This window comes from Phascolarctos cinereus, unplaced genomic scaffold, assembly GCF_003287225.1.
Source record: "Phascolarctos cinereus isolate Bilbo 61053 unplaced genomic scaffold, phaCin_HiC Scaffold_2;HRSCAF=192, whole genome shotgun sequence".
NCBI lineage: Eukaryota > Metazoa > Chordata > Mammalia > Diprotodontia > Phascolarctidae > Phascolarctos > Phascolarctos cinereus.
Genome location: NW_027555625.1, coordinates 151,926,487 through 151,947,664, shown reverse-complemented (window position 1 = coordinate 151,947,664; position 21,178 = coordinate 151,926,487). Strand labels below are relative to the sequence as shown.

Here is a 21,178-nt window from a genome sequence, read left to right as displayed (position 1 = left end):
CACATCCAGATAAAAAACTGTTGGACTCTGAATGCAAATCAAAGCATATTTTTTCGCTTACTTTATAATCTTTCATTTTTTTAATGTTTCTTTTTTCACAAATGTGAATCAAATGGAAATATTACATTATAGAACTTGTATAACCTATATCAAATAGCCTACCATTTTAGGAAGAGGGAAGAAGACAGGAAGGAGGAAGGGAAAAAATTTGGAACTCAAAATATTGTAAAATGAATACTAAAACTTTTGTTGACATATAATTGGGAAAAATAAAATACTATTAAAATTTATTACTTTGTTTCATAAATGATTACACTGATATCATAAGTGACTTGTCCAAAGTTACACAGGTTATAAATAGCAATACTGAAAATCAAACCCAGAAAGAAGCAGAAGACAGAATATGGGGCTTAGTTTCTTCATCTACATGTAACCAAGAATTTACAATATATAATCTTTATTATCTCTCAACTCTAAAATTGCTGAAAAGTCATATAGACACAGTAATTTTTTTTTAAAGGAATCCAATCGTAATTTTTGAGCAAAGTCTTGAACATAGGAACGGACGTGATATTTTCACTATACAGAGAAAATTATTATAAGTTTAAAAGTGGAAGAAAATATATGAGGCCTCACAACCCAATGCACTTGCTGAAATATCAGTTAATGCTTGGTGAAAAGAAACATTGGAAATTAGTTGTTGTGAGTGGGAGATTTCAGTTGAACCATTATTTTTTAAAATCTCTTGCAGTTTCCAATTTGGATTACTGTCAAGGGGAAGGAGAGTTTCTGAACTCTGTAAATTAGGCACTGTTTGGAGGCCAATTATTGCTTATTGTGACACTTTTTCTCTATTAAAAATAAGCTGTTAGGAAGGAAACATTAATTTTATTTTGCTTTTAAAAATAATTTGCAGCTTTCATGACAGATGTTATAAAAGAGAATGGAGCTTGTAGACTAGATCAGTGGTACATGAAATTAATACAAGATTCATGTATTTTCCAACATGCTTTAATAATAATAGCTGACATTTACATAGCACTTCAAAGTATGCCAACCACATTAAACATATCTTCTCTGAGGCTTATAACAACCTTGCGAGGAAGATACTAGAGGTATCATTGTTCGCATTTTGACAGAGAAGAAAACAGAATCAAAGAGGTGCTTAACACAGTGTGCAGCACATAGTAGGCACTTAAGAAACGTTTATTGATGATAAGAAAATTTAAGTGATTTGCCCATGGCTGCATTGCTAGTTTGACTCACAGATGACATTTGAAGTCTGGTCTTCCTGGCTCCGAACTCTGTTATGCTGTCTTAAGTACTCATTATAATTGATTGTCATTCTGGGTCTATGACAAGCACCTTTCTGTATCTTATAGAATCAGGTTCATACTATCAATGAACTGCATACTAATGCAGTGTGGGAATCTACTCAATGCTATTTTTTTTAAAATTCTAAATGTCAGCCATTATGGGGAAAAAAAACAACTGTGTCCCTCTCCCTTTCTCCCCAACCATCTTGTAGGATTTATAGGAACTAACTTCAAAGGATTGTGTAACATTTTGTTCTTCTGGGCTGCTAGGACATGAAGAACATGGTTAGGATGAAAACCATTTATACATATTGCCTTGATAGTTTTCCTGCCTCCTGAAAATTCAGCTGCAGATGTCCAGACTGTTCACAGGTTGTTGATATTTGATCAAGGAACTCATAAGCTTCAGCAATTTCTGACGAAGGTGGTAAAATTCAGACATTTATGATCTAATGAACTTTATCTTTTAAAAATGAAAAAGAATGTATAATATGCTTTTTAACAAATTAATTATTAAAATAAATAGTGCACCAATTTTGAAAATGGCCTATTATTTTTAATACTCAATATTTATATGCCAAAATGGAAAAGTACACTTTAAATAATATTGATTCAAAATAGTTTAAATAACTGCAATTAATTGTTATTAACTCAAGAGCTGATTATCCAAGCATTCTGCTTCTCCCTCCTTGTTTTGTTGGCTCATCACTCCTACCAACACATGACTTGTCAATCTTTGACAAAGCAAAAAAAAAGAGTGGCATTTTGCCATTTTTGGTAGCACTGGTGAAAAGGTCAAGCTTTTGTTTATCATACTGTCCCTACTCCCCACTTCACATGACTAATCAAGAATTGGCTAGAGAGAAGCAAACATAATTAAGGTTTGAATTCTCAGAAACAATAAGAAATAGCATCCCCTATTAATCCCTTCAGCATATTATATGTGTGGCACACTGTTTCCTTAAATGTTGCTAGACAGAATATGATACAGAGATCAAGAAAGTTCTGAGAAATATACTAAACTCATGTCATTTAAAAGGGGTAGCATATGTTTGTTAAAAATATTAACATCAACATCCCTGAAATAATTGTGAAATAAAAATGCTCAAAATTTTTAAAAACCCTATTTTCCTCTACTCTTCCTCATTGACCGGGGGCACATTGTGTCCTTTGGGAGAAATGCTTTAGTTTTGGAACCCTAAGTTATTTTTATTTGATCAGTTTCAGTTCTTGACATTCTTCCTTCAATGCCTGGACAATTCATAGGTAGAATTTCAAGAATCTTAATTTGAGGGAGTGTTCTTTGTTTCCGGGCCTGTACCCACTGATGAACATTATGGACTTTTTCAAGGAATTTACATGGCTATTCCTCGTCTTCCAAAGATGTAGTCAATGACATAAATTCAAGCTGCTGCTCTCCTTTTTTTTTCATTCTTACAATTTGTGGAGTGGATTCTTCATCAATTGTGGTCCTAACATCATTCAAGGCAGATAGAAAATCAGATTTTTAAGTCTAATACATCATTAAGCTTCCTAAAACAAGAGGACAATTTCTTTATCACTTTGGACAACTTCCTCAACCTGAGATTTCTATTTCTCTGACTTTTCAATAAGCAGACAAACAGCAGTCTAGTGTTCCTCAGTTAATTGTTCAAGAAGCTTTCGAGGAGTATCCTTTTTTTTCACATAGACACTCATGATATCATCTATGGGATAGGCATGCTGCTGGCCTATTGTAAGGTAGGGGCCACACACCAGCTGATAGTCTAACAGGCTGGAAACCTTGAGTAGGTGGCTCAAGTGTTCAGGCAGGTGATGACATCTAGGTGTTGTTCTTGCTCAATACAGCTCTCAGGACAAAATTGAAAGGTAAAGATTCAGTATCACAGGGAGGGACTTCAACCATACTTCTGCAATTAGTATTCTTTAGTGGAATTTTTATAGGTCTCCATATGGAAAAATTATATTTTCCAGACAATTTCTATAAAACATATGGGAGCATTGTAATACTTGAAGATCTTCAAACATACCATAAAATGGATCATGTTAGTTCTTCCTCAAAATTATGCATTTCCTCCATTGTATAATTCCAATGTAGAAAGCTCTTCTTCACCCAGGCTGGAGCCTTCATGTGCTCGTGTGTCCTTTCCCCTTTCAGCACTTCATATTGGCAACTGGCCGCCCTTCTTTCCTGTACAGGCAGAGGGACACTGGCTGGCTCTGATTCTCTAGTTCTCCTGACTATTATTAATAACTATTATTAATAATCTAGAAAATTACAAAGTGATTAAATTCATTATTAACAGTCCCAGGCTTGCTGAATCTTTTGATGTACTTTGCCAGCTTATTCAAAAGTCACAGTAGTTTAAAGGTTAAAAATCAGAAATACTTTTCCCCTTCTTGTATCTAATAAAACAAAATCTTTTTACAAAGATTAATGTAATGATCACAATGTTATAACTTTATATAAAGAAAACTGAAATTGAGTAGCCATGTAGCTGAGACTACTGCAGCTACTGAGGCAGAGGTATTAGGCTACAACCCCTATACTGGGCATAGCAATGACAGATGAGCTCAAACATACTAACTAGATTTAAAAAAAAGGAACTGAAACATAAATCCTTCCCAAAAGCAGAGATAAAACTTATGCTTTCTTTTTCAAAATTTATTTATTTGATTCTAAACTTAAGAAATAAAGCAAGCATTTCCATAACAAACTAGAATAGAAAAAAAGCTGGTTTTACAGGAAACTGCAAATCTATTATGTATAACTTGCTATTCCTTTTAAATATATAATAAAGTTATCAAGTAAGGACAATGATGACTACAATTAAGGCACAAATTTGTATGTATGTGTATTGTGTGTATATGTATGTATATGCACACATATATGCATGTACATATATAAACATATATTCATCCAAATATATATGTAAAACAAATCCTACACATACTTTGTTTATCAGTTCTTTCTCTGAATACAGATAGCATCTTCCTTCATATGTCCTTTGTAGTTAATTTGAGTATTTATAATAATTAAAATAATTTAGTTACAGTTGTTCTTAAAACAATATTATTGTTACTGTATAACATGTTCTCTTGGTTCTGCTCATTTCACTCTTCATTATTTTGTGCAAGTCTATCCATGTTTTTTTTTCTAAAATCAACAAGCTCATCATTTCTTATAGCAGAGTAATATTCCATCACAATCATATACCACAACTTATTCAGCCATTCCCCACTTCATGAGCATCGCTGCAATTTCCTGTTTTTTGCCATAACAAAGACAGCCTCTATAAATATCTTAGAACATATAGTTCTTTTCCTTTTTACCTAATCATCTTTGGAAACAGATCTAGTAGTTAGTGGTATTGCTGGGTAAAATGGCAAAGGCAGCTTAATAACTCTTTGGGCATAATTCCAGATTATTCTCCAAATGGTTAGATTGGTTTCTAGTTCCTCTAACAGTGCATTAGTGTCCCATTTTTTTTCACTTCCCCTCAAACATTTGTAGCTTTCCCTTTCAATCATTTTAGCCAATCTGATATTATCTTTCTGATATTATACATTCTTTATAATCCTTCTTCTGTGTGATGCATGCAGACCTTATCACATTCAAGTTTCATTAAGCTGTGAATCAAGCAATAGACCTGGAGTCAGAAAGACCTGATTTCAAATCCTGCCTCAGACATTTACTAGCTTTGTGACCCTGGCAAATCACTTAAACTCTACTTTCCTCAGTTTCTCTATCTGTAAAATGGGGATACTAATAGTACCTACCTTCAGGTTTGTTGTGAGGATAAAATGAGATAATATCAGTCAAGAATTTGTAAACCCTTAAAAAGTTTTATAATTCATAAATATTATTTTTGCTACTTCCTTTCCATATTGTTCCAAAAGACCCCCTCTTATAGAATACTCCTTACCACCATGACACAGGAATAATCTCCCTTACTAATCAAGTCCATAAAGACTCACATTAACTAATTCACATTAAGGCTTAAGGTTACTAAAATAATGTTTTAGGATCAGACCTCACACTTCCCTGGCCCAACATCTCCTTTCTTTCTTTTTTTTTTAAATTTTGTTTATTCTGAAATTAATAAACATAAAATAAAATTACTATTTTCATCTACAAAGTAAAAGAGAAAAAAGAGGAATATACATAAAATTATAAATTTTATTATATATAAAACTTGTTTTTCTTTTTAAGCATACAATAAATTCAAATATAACTTTATTTTTCCTTCAATTAACAAACATTTCAGATCTCTACCTCCAATCCACCCCCACTGAAGAAGAAAAAAACAAAAACAAAACATATATAATAAATATGCATAGTCAAACAAAATAAACTTCCCCATAGGACCTGCCTTGAAATGTAATTTTTACTCGGGTATATGTTATTAATTATTTTTGTTAATTTTTATTTTATTTTCAGTAACAAATCCTCTCTCTCCTCCATACATTGAGATGGTATGAAATATGACATCCATTATACATATGAAATCATGCAAAACATACTTCCTCATTTGCCATGTTCTAAACAAAAAAAAACAGGAAAAATAAAAGGCAAAAATATGTTTCAATCTGCATTTTGATTCTATTAGTTCTCTAACTAGAGGATGATAGTATTTTTCAATGAGTCCTTTGGCACTCTGATGGATTAGCACCCATTCCATTGTGCCATTTTATCTCTATTTAAAAGCAAGTTCAAAGAACTGGAGCTGTTTAATCTGGAAGAGTATGTCATTCATTTATCTAGAGGGATAGTACATTATAGTTGTCTTCAAGTATTCAAAGGGCTGTCATATGGTAGAGGGATTACATGATTTTTGCTTGGCATTAGACAATAGGACTAGGAAGAATGGGTGGAATAAGATGAAAAGAGGAAATTTTAAGTTTGATGTTAGGAAAACTGCCCCAAGACACAGTACATTCCCACTGATTAAAGGACAAGCAAAGGCTGGATAGCCATTGGGAGCATGGGGTTTTTATGTTTTAGAAGAAATTCTTATTCAATCATGGGTTGGACTAGATGACCCCTGAGGTCTCTTCCAACTCTGAACTTCTGGGATCATGTAATTTCAAATCAATCTTCAATGCAATAAAACTAATATTATGACAGAAGACAAATCTATGCATGACATTCAATTTGATGCCATCTGAAACGAACTCTGCCTATGTCATTTTGCCAAACATAAAAATTATAGAGGAATAAGAAAGCTTGTTTTACTAGCTGCATCAATTAGTTATAGAAAGGATTTATGTTTTCTATGTCAGTGATGCTAATTACTTGGAAAATCAAGGCAAAAATGAAACCATCCCTGTCCCCAAGGAGCTTACATTCTACTAGGGGAGCCAAAATGTGAATATATAAGTGAATACAAAATATATACAATTTGGGAAATGGGATTGGGTGGGGAGGGAGCCACACAGGAATGATTATTGCAGAATAGAGTTGGGCAACATATTAATCATTACTGGAAAAGTGTGTGCCTAATAACATATGTAACATCTGTGGTTGGTTAGCAAAAAAAAAAAAAACACAAAACAAAAACAAACAAAAAATAAAAAAAATTTAAAAAATTTAAAAAACCAAGCCCCCCCAAAAAAAAGAAAACAAATTAAAAAAAAAGTCATTGGTCTTCTAAGTAAACCTTTACAAGAAGATCATTGTTAGTTCTTTTCATATCCAAAACCAGTTCCTTCCATATATCACTGGAAAAAATTGAGTCTTTCCTTCATAGTTTAAAATGAAAAAGGTATTTTTAATATTCTGAAGTATGCACATTATAGACTGCTACAAAGATTTCAAGTGATTACCTTGAATAATTCATCCAGTGCCCCAAAGACTTTGTAGAAACAATAACCTTTTGTCTAATTTCTGCCATTCAGGGTAACTTATGAGTTGGTTTATTCTCTTTCTTATAAATACAGAAAAAAAGTGATTAATGTTTTGTAACATACTACATATATTAAAGGGATAGGGCCTGATCTGCAATTTCACTGATATAGGGAACTCCCAGAAAAGGGAATTCCTTTTACCCATGCAGGTTGGCATCTTCTCTGCAATTTATAGTCTTAGCTGCCTAGAGAATGGAAGGAATTAAGTGACTTGTCCAGGGTAACACATTGTGTGTCATAAGGCAGTTCTTCCTTGTCTCAAGCCTAGCTTTCAATTAACCATGGACATGACTGTCTACTGATTATAAAAAGAGTTAATGGCTTAAGATTCAATAATTTTTTTTTCCTTGAAAGAATGAGAGAGCAAAAGGAGTAGGAATACCTACTCTCATACTTTTTAATGTTTTCTGATTCAATATGGTGGACAACCATGCCCTGAAAGTTGTGACTGAAATAGAAGAATACACTAGTAAATATACTTAAATTTGGGAGTTTGGAGTTTATTTAAGAGTGCTAACACTTCTTATTCTGTGCCTTTTTCATACTACTTTTTATTATGTTCTTGCATTATTAATACACAATGAATATATTAATAATGTTAATAACATAATAAACAACAGTAATAACTAATCCTTAATAATTATATTCTTATATTATTTTCTTTTCTAGGTCCTTGAGGTGAGGCACTATCTTATTTCAACTCTGTATCCCTGGTGCCTTGCAAATAGTAGGTGCTTGATTCTTTCTTTTATTTGGATGGATGGAGTCAATGTAGGTGCTACTGTAAGAAAATAATAATAATAATGCTCAATGTTTTTCTTATTCTTTATATTTCTCAAAGAACAAAAATATATAATCATGTATCACTCACAGCAATTGCTGTGAGGTAAGTAATATTACTATGTCCATTTCACAGATGAGCAAACTGAAAATGAGAGAGCATAATTATTCATTCAATATCACATATAGCAGAACCAGTGTCAGAATCCAAGTCTTCTGAGTTTTAGATGTGATGTTCTTTCAATTGCACCACATTATGTTCTTTTTAGTATTCATATGGCATTTCTCACTATCATTCATCAAGCATTTGTTAAGTACTTATTATGTGCCAGACAGTGCTGGGTCCCTGGATTATAAGACAAAAATGAAGCATTCCCTGCCTCAGTAAACTTACGTTTTATTAAGAGACAACACATGTATGTATAAACATATGCAATATATAAAAATATTAAAATGTAAATATAAAATTGTTGGGCAGGATGGGCACACTAGCAGCTAGAGGAATCCGGAGATGCCTCATGTAGGAAGTGGTGTTTGAGCTGAGATATGAAGGAAGCAAGGAATTTCAAGAGGCTGTTGTCCAAAAGACACAGCAGAAATTCTTTACCTGCATAGGACTGACCTTCATAGTAACTGAAATGCAGTTAGTGCTTTAAACTTTGCAAACTGACTGACATATCTTGTCTCACTTGAGCCACACAACCAATGAAATTGGTGCAACTCAAATCATACCCCTATTTTGTAGAGGAGAAAAGTTAAGTGATTTGCCACTGGTCACACAACACACTCTAATCTGGCCATTGTCAATTGTGGTTAAGTGACTTGCCCGGGGTCACACAGCTACTAAGTGTCAGGTGTCTGATCTGAAGCCACATTTGAATTCAGGTCCTCCTGACTCCAGGGCGCGTGCTCTATCCACTGCGCCACCTACCTGCTCCACCATGGTCTTCCACTTTGTTCCTCACACAGAGTCTTCTGACTCCTTGCCTTGCACTGGCTGAAATGTACTTCCTCTTCCCCTTTGACTCAGAACATACATTAGTTACCTCAAGATGCAGTTAATTCAAGCATTCTTTTCACAGACTCTTTCTTGATCTCACCTAGTGCTATCGCCCTTCTTTCCTAACTTATTTTAATGCTATTTATTCCAAATATCCTTTCATGTGTATGTATTACCAGCCCTAGTAGGATGCAAGCTCCCTGTGACCAGAGGCTGTTTTTTTTAAACTTCTTTTTTGCTTTGTATTTTCAGCAACTAATAAAGTATCTGGCATACAGTAAGATAAAAAGATTTTTATTAAATGCTTCCTTTGTACTAGGAACAGTGCTAAATACAGGGAATACAAATACAAGCAAAAGAAAGACAATCCTTACCCTCAAGGTGCTTACATTCTAATCGGGTAATGGAGAGACAACACATAAATGGGAGATGAAAAGCAGGGCAAGAGGGAGGCTACTTAGGTTGAGAATTTGTCCAGGGAGCCATGGGGTTATCTAATTCATAATGGGATGGATGCTATGGGTACTTCCTCAAGTGGAAGTTCCACAGACAAATGGTCATCAGAGGAAGAGATTCTAGAGGCAGAGGTGTTGCTATCCTGAAAATGATGCAGGGTTTGTAGTCAAGAAGTAATCTAGGGAGAGATGGCCTGAGCTTTCTCAATGGTTGATTGATAGTAAATATCCAAGATAGGAATTGAATCTATTTTCCTGGTTACATCCACTACACTGTTGCCTCTTCATCAGTATCAAAAGGCATTTTTCTTTATTTTCTTATAACTTAAACTTTCTCTGAAATTCCCAACCAAGCAGGTTTTTATATCAATGTTTTACCTAGAAATGTCAATTGAGGGGCAGCTAGGTGGTGCAGTGGATAGAGCACCGGCCCTGGATTCAGGAGGATCTGATTTCAAATCCGGCCTCAGACACATAACACTTACTAGCTGTGTGACCCTGGGCAAGTCACTTGACCCCATTGCCTAGCCAAAAAAATCAATCAATCAATCAATCAATCAATCAATAAATGAATGAATGAATAGATAAATAAATAAATAAATGAATAAATGAATAAATAGATGGATAAATAAATAGATAGATAGATAGATAAATAAATAAAAATGTCAATTGAGCAATAGTCGTATGAGACAATGTTATGTAGCAGCACATAGTTTCATGTCAAGTTTTGTGTTCACATAAGTTTCAGCATGAACAATCTGAGCATGTTAAAGTAGTGTGAAATCCTACCTAGACCAAAAAAAAATTCTTTACACTCTCATATATTAGCTGGTCTGTGTTGAATTAATCTTTAAGACAGCATAAGTAAAGACTAATTATCCAGCCTTCAGTGTCTTGTCAGACTTCTGTAATAGAGGGTGGGGAAGATATTTTAATGCTGTTTTAAAAAGGGTCTAGTCTATCCAATAATAATTGCTAGCATTTTCATGAGACTTTGCTTAAATGATCACATTTTATCCTTATGATAAACTCTATTTTACATTTTAGAGATGAAGGAATTAAGTCTCCCAAGTAGGAAGTGTGATGGACAATGGGAAAGAGTGATGGATTTGGTTCAAGTCATTGGTCTTCTATTTACTATCATTGTGACTTTAGGCAATTCAATTCATCTCTCTAGGCTTTAGTTCTGTCATTTATTTTAAAAAACGATGTGCTGGACTAAATGTCCTCTAAAGTCCAATCCAGCTCTAACATCACACAGCTAGAAAGTAGAAGAGCAGACTCGAATCTGACCCTAACACTAGTATTCCCCACCCCCATATCATGCTATTTTCTTAGTATTCAATTTATGTGACTCCAAGGGAATATTTGGCTTACTCATATTGGCACACTGTCATTGAGTCTATGCTTGGCAAAGAACCACCATGACATAGTAGAAGATATCAGTTTTGACCTCATAATGTCTGCATCCAAGTCATGGGACTGGCATTCAATAACCATGCGACCTTGAGTACAAATCACTTAACCACTACAGATGTCAGTTTCTTCATTTATAGATTAAAGATATTTTCATTGTCTACTTTATGGTGTCTCATGAATACGTAACCTTTTCTACATAACGTGTGCTAAGTGTGTGTGTATGCCTGTGTTTACATTAATGTAGGGAACTCTCAGTGTTGAAATTCTATTTACCAATGCAATCAAGTCAACAGCCACTAATTTAGCTCTTACTACTGTGTGCCAGGGACTGTGCTAAATGCAGGAAGGGGGAAAAAACCTACAGTCTTAGACATTAAGGAGCTTACATTCTATTGAGGAAGACCATTTAAAAATAAATATGTAGATATAAGATACAGAGTAAATAGAAGGTACTCTGAGAGGGGAAGGCATTAGCATCTGAGATAGGGACAGCAACCAGGAAAGGCCTCCTGGAGTAGGTAAGATTCAAACTGAATCTTGAAGGAAGCCAGGCAAATACATAAACTAAAGAGAAGGGGAAGAGTTTTACAGGCATTCCAAGCAGCCAATGTAAAAGCACTGTGACAGGAGGTGGAGGGTTGTATTCAAGGAATAACAAATCGGGCACTTTAGCTGTATCATAGAGTCTGTGGAGAGAAGTGTAAGGAGACTAGAAAGGTCCAAAGGGAACAGATTGTGAAGAGCTTTAAGTTCCAAAGAGAGGACTTTATATTGATTCTAGAAGAGAACAGGGAGTCAGTGGAGTTTATTTAATAGAGTCAAGATATGGGCAGACAAATCAACTTGGAAACTGAAAGGAGGTCAGATTGAAGAAGGCAAAGACTTGAAGTAGACTGATCCATTAGGAAATTATTGCAGTAGATCAAAGGAGAGGTGATAAGGATGTGAATTAGGATATACACTGCAGGAGTAGAGACAAGTACAAAAATATGAGAAACATGGTAAAGGCAGAAACAACAAAAGTTGCTGATTAGATATGGGTGGTTAGTTCAAATGAGGAGTGTTGAAAGCTTGGATAACTAGAAGGATAGTGGTAACATCAACAGTTTTTATTAAAGAAATGTTTGGAAAGGGGGAGGATTTGGAGGAAAATATTATAATTTATGTTTTAGACGTACAGAAGTTGAAATGTAAAGATAAAAGATATCTAGTTTGAGATTGCCAAAAGGCAGTTGATAATGTAGAACTTTAATTCAGGAGGGAGACTCGGGTTGGATGTATGGAATCACTCTTTACTGTGTCAGGACCTCTGCTAAGCAGGAGTGGTTCTGGTGAATAGCATCTATATGTGAAGCAATTTAAATTCTTTAGGTAAAGAGAATTACTAAATGGAGAGATAACAAGAAGTACCAAATGCTATTTCCTATAATTATTGGTGTAAATTATGTTTTCCTTCTCAAAGGCATCTTTTGTGTATAAAATGGTGGAACCAAAGCTAATGAATTTCTATTAAATGAAAAGCCCGCTTTTTCATTCTTAAATTCATTCTTAAATTTAGTTGGCATGTAACTACCAACTCTTTAATATATCTCTTAATAAATCTCTTTATTATAAACTCCTGAGAATACTTAATCATTGGTTGTAGTGAAGTGCATTCAATATTGCTTAACATAAATAGGACATGAGTTGAAATTTGGAAATTTTTTGCCAACACAGATTTATTGTTGCAACAAAACTGACTTTTATGGATTCCCATCACAACTATGAGCCATGTGTGTTTGCACTAGTCTGTGAGTGTGTGTGTGTGTGTATGAGAGAGGGAGAGAGGGGGAGAGAGAGGGAGAGAGGGGGAGAGAGAGAGAGAGAGAGAGATGCTAATCTGAAATAACAAATGGAAAGGACTCATAAATGGAGCATTCTAATGTAAGCGGTACACTTCAAAATCTGCACTGTATATAAATATCAGTTAAAATACCATTTCAACAAAAATTACAGTATTGCACAGATTTTGCAATGTGTTTATTTAAATGCAATTCTAATACAAAGGAAGGGATTTAGACAGGAAATGATGAGAATATAGGAAAGGGAATAAAACAATTTTACTTTTGATATTTCTACATTCTTGTGTTTGCTAGAAAAATATGAATTCTAGAGCCAACTTTGCCAAGGGAAGTAAGACTGTAAAAAAAAGCCATGTAGCTTTTCTGCCTCTGTTCCTTCAACTGTCCAGTAAGGCTGATATTATCTCCCTAAACACCTACTTAATTTGCAATAATTTGTATGTAAATGTCAGTCAACAAACATTTTTAAAGTACTTACTATATGCCAGACACTATACTAAACATTTAGGATACAAAAATGCAAAAGACAGTCCTTATTCTTAAGGATCTGGCAGTCTAAATGGGATGCAATTAAATAACTAAGTCTAATTAGATATATACAGGATAAACTAGAGATTATCAACAGAGGGAAGGCATGAGTAGCATAGATGAAGCACACTGAGTTCCTTAAGAGAAGAATATTCTACAAATTCAAGATATGACTCCTTTCAGTAGTCATTTTTATGTTATTCAGACAATATCAACCAGGTTTTTTTATACAAACATTTAGTCCACTCAATTATTGATTATCTTTGTTATTAAGCAGGCAGCTAGATGACACAGTGTATAGAACGCTGGGCCTGGAGTCAGGAAGACTCATCTTCCTGAGTTCAAATCCATTCTCAGACACTTCCTAGCTGTGTGACCCTGGGCAAATCACTTAACCCTGTTTACCTCAGTTTTTTCATCTTAAAATGATCTGGAGAAGGACGTGGTAAACCATTCCAGTATCTTTTCCAAGAAAATGCCAAATGGGGTCATGAAGAGTTGAACACAACTGAAAAATGACTGAATAACAAAAATGTTATTGAGAAACAAAGACCACATGGTCAATTGAAGCAGTACCCTTATCTCCAAAGTTCACTTTAGACAGTACTTTCCATTTGTTCCTCTATTGAGTAATTGAATGGCCTAATATCAACCTAATCCTGATGGACCCATGTCATATAATTGCTATTGCTATTACCACTACTAGATTATCTCTCTTTAACCTGGTGAAAGTGATCAAGTCTCTGTACTCTCCAGCATCCAACCCCATTCAAGGTGTCTCCATCTCTCTTCACTCTTCTGAAACTCCATAACCTGAGCCACTTTTCATCCTTTGAATAGCAGGTGAAGATGTGCTTAGAGGGCATATTAGGGATTTGCAAAGTTGGGAAGATAAGTTCCTTGAATCTTGAAACAAAACACTTTCCTATAGAAACAATGTTATGAAAAGTGCCTAAATCTGGGGTGGGGAACCTGTAGCTTTGAGGACATCTGGCCCTATAGGTCTTTAAGTGCAGCCCTTTGACTGAATCCAAACTTCACAGATCAAATCCCCTTAACAAAAGTAATTGTTCTGTAAAACTTGGACTCAGTCAAAAGTCTGTACCCAAGGACCTAGAAGGCCCCATGTGGCCTCAAGGCCACAGTTCCCCACCCCTCCTCTAGATCCTATAGGATTACTGTTGTTTAGCGATATTGCAACTTAAGTAGAATTCTTGGGCTGACCTGAGAATCTAAAGACCCTTATAACATTATTTAGAGGGGCAAATATTCTATATTTTTAAAAAACTAATATACAATAAGCTCTTGAATTGAAATTATGATTCAAGAAAATTTGAAAAAAAAATTAATGGGATCTTAGGTATAATGTCCAGGCAAAAAAAAAATATGCTATTCTGGAGCTGTATTGTTTAATGATAATAACAATAACTAAGATTTATATAGTTCTTATTATGTGCCAGGCACTGTACTATGCACTTTGTAATTACTGCCTCATTTGAGCCTCATAATAATCCTGGGAGGTAGGTGCTATTATTATCCCTCATTTTATAGTTGAGGAAACTGAGGCAAAGAGAAGTTATGATCACGCAGCTAGTAGGTGTCTGAGGCCAGATTTGAACTCAGGTTTTCCTGACTCCAAGCTAGCACTCCATCCTCTGAACAACCTAGATGCTTCACAGTTCTAGGCTCTCCATTTTAGGAAAGACCTTGAGACAATCTGCAGAGCATCTTGAGGAAAGGAACTAGAATAATATAGGATTCTTTGTTTATGCCACATAAAGGGTTGAAGGAACTGGTTATGTTAATCCTGAGGAAGAATAGATTTGGGGTTGTGGGGATAGCATAATACATGTCTTCAGCTATTTTAAAGGCTGTCTTATAGAACAAGTATTTGATTTTTTTTTCTATTTTCTCTCAAAGTACCAAACTAGGAACAATGGATACAAGTTACAAAAAAGCAAATTTGGGCTGTAACTAAGGAAAGAATCCTGAAAATGAGAGCTCTTCAAGAGTAAATTGGATGGTTAGGCAGTAGGGCATTCTCTCTCCCTTGAAGTCTTCAGTCAAAGGCTAGGATGTATTTGTCATGTATATTGTAGAGTGGTATTTTTTAGGTTTGGGTTAGACTAGATGACATCAGCCTCTGAGATACCTTAAAATTCTAAGATTCTGTGGTTCAATAAGTAACCTATTAGAAAGTAAGGGATTGCTGTATTTTCAAAGGGATTACAATCCTCTATGCCCACCCTCACTTTAGCATGTTTCACATATGTAGAAAATTGATTTTCAAAATTGAAATTACCCAATAAAATGCATTTTGATCGCCTGAAAGCTGTTGCCTTAAATTTAAAAAAAAAAACTTATAAAAAGCCATGTAGCATTCTTCTATAGGTGAATAGGAAGGAAGGAAGGAAGGAAGGAAGGAAGGAAGGAAGGAAGGAAGGAAGGAAGGAAGGAAGGAAGGAAGGAAGAAGAAGGAAGGAAGGGAGGGGAGGGAGGAGGAGGGAGGGAAGGAAGGAAGAAGAAGGAAGGAAGGAAGGAAGAAGGAAGAAGAAGGAAGGAAGAAGGAAGGGGGGAAGGAGGGAAGGAGGGAGGGAGGGAGGGAAGGAAGGAAGGAAGGAAGGAAGGAAGGAAGGAAGGAAGGAAGGAAGGAAGGAAGGAAGGAAGGAAAATATTATGTATTATGTATCCTTTCAATCATTTTAGAATGAAAGAGCATTACAAGTTCTTCTTCTAGCTGCGTCATTAGATGTTGTGACTGCTTTGAAGAAGTCCAAATAAAAAAAATTCCCCTAGCAAAATGAAAATTGCATTTTAATAATGTAGATAGACACTTCTTCTAGTCATCTGAGAAATGGGTGAGTGTCTTAGGGAAAACAGGCTCTCTCCAGAAAAAAAAAATCACATACAACCAGCAGCACATGTTCATATTGCCAGAATGTAAAAGTATGGAGAATTTGAACCTTTAGAAAGACTGAGAAAAAATTTTCACTGTTATTTCTTCACAAAGCAACTGAGACTTGAGTTGGATCTTGAAGAGCGAGGGAAAAGAAAAAAGGAATAAAGGATATAAAAAAGAAATGTATAAAGAAAGGCTTGGAGTATTCTTGGAGGGAGTTAGCAGGGAGAGAAGACTTTTTAGATATGCTGCAGAGATTATTCTTACTCTCATTTCAGTGGTAGGAAATAATGGGTTTTCAAGTTTGAAAAGTAAGTGTGGTCATATTGTAGAAGTTCCTGAATGTCGAATGAAATAGACTTTAAAAGCATCGATCAAGAACTAGAAGGGACCTCAGAGGTCATATTATCCAATCACCTCATTTTTCAAAAAGAAAGTTTAGTATGAGAGGTTAAGTGACTTGCTTGGATAGTAAGCTCAGAGGCAATATTTGCCCTTAAATTAACAAACTCCAAAGCCAATACTCCATCCACTATACCACTATACTCATCTCTCTCCTGATCTCTAGTCTTGCGTAAGTAATTTCCTTTTGAACAGCTGAAATTGGTTCTATACTAGACAATTCAAACTTTATGCGGCCAAAACATAACTTTCTTCCCCTGAAAAAAAAAAAAAACAAAACCATCCTGCACTCTCAGTTTTTCTTTTACTGTTGAGGTCACCACCATTTTTCAAGTCATATGAGATTACAAGTTATTGCAAGATAACTCTGTATAACTTACGGAGTTATCTTCAGCTTTCACCTGTATTCATCCTATATACCTAATCTGTTGCTAAATATTATGGTTTTTACCTTCACATGCACAAAATACCTCTCATATATATTTCCATTGCATCAATAACACAGCTGCCATGTTTGACCCTCATCATCTCACACCTGAACTATTGCAATAGCCTTCTGTCTGATCTCTCTTACTAGACACTCTCCCCACTCTACTCCACCCTCCATTGTGAAAACGATCCTCCTAAAGAACCGACCAAAAATTGACCATGTCAATGTTCCTTCCCTCCACCCCCACTCCAACACACTCATGACTTTAGTGACTCCCTCTTACCTTCAAAATAAAACATAAAATTGACTGTTTCCTATTGAAAACCCATCCCAACCAGACCACATTCCAGACTTCTTAGTCTTCTTATACTTCTTTACTCTCCTTCACATAATCTACAATCCATATATTCTACAATGCAGCTACACTGATGTACTTACTTCTTGTTCCTTGTACTTACTGATTATTTCCCAACTCTCCTACATACCTGGAATGCTTTCCCTATTGACCTTGGAATTCATGTTTCTCTGGTTTCTCTTCAAGACTCATTTCAAATCCCACCTTCCCTCTGAGGCCTTTATTGAATCTCCCAATGCTAGTCCCTTTCCTCTGAGATTACCTTGTATTTATACTGTATATATTTATATGTACCTAGCTATTCACATAATATTTCACCCATTTAAATGTGAGTTCCTTGAGATTGGAAACTAGACTTTGCATATTGACTGACTACCATATTACCTCCCAAACTTTGAATTTATTCTGCAAGGCATATGGGGAAAGTGGAGGGAATTGTAGGCTTTAAGAGCCAATTACTTGGGGCAGCTAGGTGGCGCAGTGGATAGAGCACCAGCCCTGAAGTCAGGAGGATCTGAGTTCAAATCTAACCTCAGACCAAACACTTGACACTTACTAGCTATGTGACCCTGGGCAAGTCACTTAACCCCAATTGCCTAAAAATAAAAATTTTAAAATTTTAAAAAAGAGCCAGTTACCTATGAGCCAATTACCTGGTGACACCTGATAATTCTCCTCATAAGCATTAACCTATGCTATAGTAAGTAAAATAGGTCACCAACTAACAGCTTGTCCCTGGCCACAGGTAAAAGCTTGTCAGCATGTAATATATTAATACTATACACTCATGTGACATATGGACAGTGAAAAACAAGAAGACTGGGTTACAGAATATTGTTGAGACTGCTTTTAACATCATGCTGTGTCACATGGAATTAGAGTGTCTGGTGTTGCAGAAGCTTTAAGTAGATATGATTTAAGATCTGGTCCACTGAATCTCAAGAGACTACATTTTCTGCCTTTGTGGAATGTAAGTAAAAGGTGGTGGCTGCTGTCCTCTCCTTAACTCTCTCATCTTCAAGACAGTCATTGGGCTTGAATTATACCTAATGTACGTTAGAAATGTGTGGTCCTTATGGTATGAGGGTCTTCGGATATGTAGTGCCAAAGTAAGCACAGGTAAAATGGTATTGGGGGCAGAGGAGATTCAGGATGAAATACATTTCTACTGGTCATCTGTGCAGGAAGTTGTCCCTCCAAGACCAAAAGCTTAACACTTACCCTTGGCTATCTTAACTACCTCCCACCAAATACTTATTACATTAGAGAAACACCTATATTGAACAAAGAATTTATCAAAGTAGAAAAATGTAATCAGAGGTGTTATACATATTAGATTGGATGATAAACAAGTTACTGAAGCCTCTACTTTGGAGTTAGAGAATTCATCTGAGAAATCTGCTCTCAGCAGGCTCTGGGGGGGTGCAGATGCTGGGAATGAAGAGTCATGGTGAAATGCTGGCTTTCCCCAAATGCCTATGGCTCTGGAGAAGTCTCTCATAGCCTACTAAAAGTCATCTCAGTCTCTCCTGCTACTTGAAGTCACATACACAGCATAAAGTCAAAAAACTGTCCTCTAAGAAAACTTTCCCAAGCCCATCCAGGGCAGGGGTGTTACAATAGTATATATGGTGATGGCGTTAAGAAGTATGAGGATAGGATCAAATCACAGGTTCTATGGACATTAATACGTGTGTTGAGTGGGGAGGATGAGGCAAATCCTAGGCATCTCCTGTTAGTGCCATGCTAATGCTGCCACTAATAATAATAATGGCAAACCAGTTAAGCATTATATTATGTATCTGCAGAAATAGAGGATTCCATGGTAGAGATGTACACCTGTGTGCATTATGGAATGGAGGCAAGCTAGTGGGAATAGCCAACTTCTTTGAGACTCTTCTCAGAGAGTTCATATAGAAATATGGCTTCATTTGATAATGACTTGAAAAACACATAAATTAACCCCCTTGGCATAAGTGGGAGAAACAGAAAGAGAATGGAGGTATCATTGTACTAATCCCAACTCTATTACTTGCCAGCATTAAAATTTACTGGATTCGGATGCCTATCTTATAGATTAATCTGTCACTAAAGAATTCTACGTGACCGCAAAGTTGTGTGAAGTACCATGTGTGTATGTTTTTTTTAATTTTATTAATTTATTTTGATTTATCAACAATCACTTCCATATGCTTTTGAGTTGAAATATTTTCTCCCCCTTCCTCCCCCCCACCCTCCCCAAGACAGGGCACAATCTGATATTGGCTTTACATTTACATTTCTATTAAACATATTTTCACATTAGTGAAGTTGTAAGTAAAGGTTAAAACCAACAAGAAGAACCACTAGAAAGATGAAACAAAACTCAACAGGAGGTAAAGATAAGTGATAGCGATTCAACTTCTATAGTTCTCTCTTCAGATGTGGACAACATTTTCCATCCCGAGGCCTCTGGAGATGTCTTAGATCCTTGTAATGCTGAGAAGGGTTCAGTTTAACAATATTAGTCATCGCATAACATGGCTGTTATTGTGTACAAAGTCCTCTTGGTTCTGCTCACTTCACTCAGCATCAGACCATATAAGTCTTTCCAGGTTTTTCTGAAGTCAGCCTGTTCATCATTTCTTATAGCACAATAGTATTCCATTACATTCATATACCACAACTTGCTCAGCCATTCCCCAATTGATGGGCATCCTCTCAATTTCCAATTCTTTGCCACCACAAAAAGAGCTGCTATGAATATTTTTGTACATGTGGGTCCTTTTCCCATTTTTGATCTCTTTGGGATATAGCCCTAGAAGTGCTATTGCTGGATCAAAGGGTATGCACATTTTTGTAGCCCTTTGGGCATAGTTCCAAATTGTTCTCCAAAATGGTTGGATCATTTCACAACTCCACCAACAATGTATTAGTGTTCCAATTTTCCCACATCTTCTCCAACATTTATCATTTTCCTGTTTTGTCATGTTGGCCAATCTGTAAGAGTTGTTTTGATTTGCATTTCTCTAATCAATAATGATTTAGAGCATTTTTTCATATGACTATAGATGGCTTTAATTTCTTCATCTGAGAACTGTCTGTTCATATCCTTTGACCATTTATCAATTGGGGAATGGCTTGTGTTCTTATAAATTTGTCTTAATTCTCTATATATTTTAGAAATGAGGCCTTTATCAGAGAGACTGGTTGTAAAAATTCTTTCCCAATTTTCTACCTTCCTTCTAATCTTAGTTGCATTGGCTTTGTTTGTGCAAAAACTTTTCAATTTAATGTAATCAAAATTATCCATTTTGCTTTTCATAATGTTCTCTATCTCCTGTTTGGTCATGAATTCTTCTGTTCTCCATAGATCTGATAGGTAAACTATTCCTTGTTCTCCCAGTTTACTTATGGTATCAGCCTTTATATCTAAGTCTGAACCCATTTTGACTTTATTTTGGTATATGGTGTGAGATTTGGGTCTATGCCTAGTTTCTGCCATACTCTTTTCCAGTTTTCCCAGCAGTTTTTTTCAAAGAGTGGGTTCTTATCCCAGAAGCTGGGGTCTTTGGGTTTATCAAATAATAGATTACTATAGTCATTGACTACTGTGTCTTGCATATTTAACCTATTCCACTGATCCACCTCCCTATTTCTTAGCCAGTACCAAGCAGTTTTGATGATTGCTGCTTTATAATACAATTTAAGATCTGGAATTGCTAGGCCACCTTCCCCTGCATTTCTTTTCATTAGTTCCTTTGATATTCTGGACCTTTTTTTTTCCAAATGAATCTTGTTATTTTTTCTAACTCTATAAAATAATTTTTGGTAGTTTGATTGGTATGGCACTGAATAAGTAAATTA

At 35.5% G+C, this 21,178-nt stretch overlaps 1 protein-coding gene and 1 pseudogene across 4 annotated transcripts in view; one reads left to right on the top strand and one right to left on the bottom strand.

The window, feature by feature from the left end:
* The window catches only part of SYNDIG1 (synapse differentiation inducing 1), a 297,200-nt gene that overhangs the window by 110,009 nt on the left and 166,013 nt on the right, over positions 1-21,178 (top strand). The gene's annotated exons all lie outside the window — the stretch shown is intronic.
* Positions 2,208-3,387, bottom strand: LOC144455826 (tripartite motif-containing protein 59-like; annotated as a pseudogene).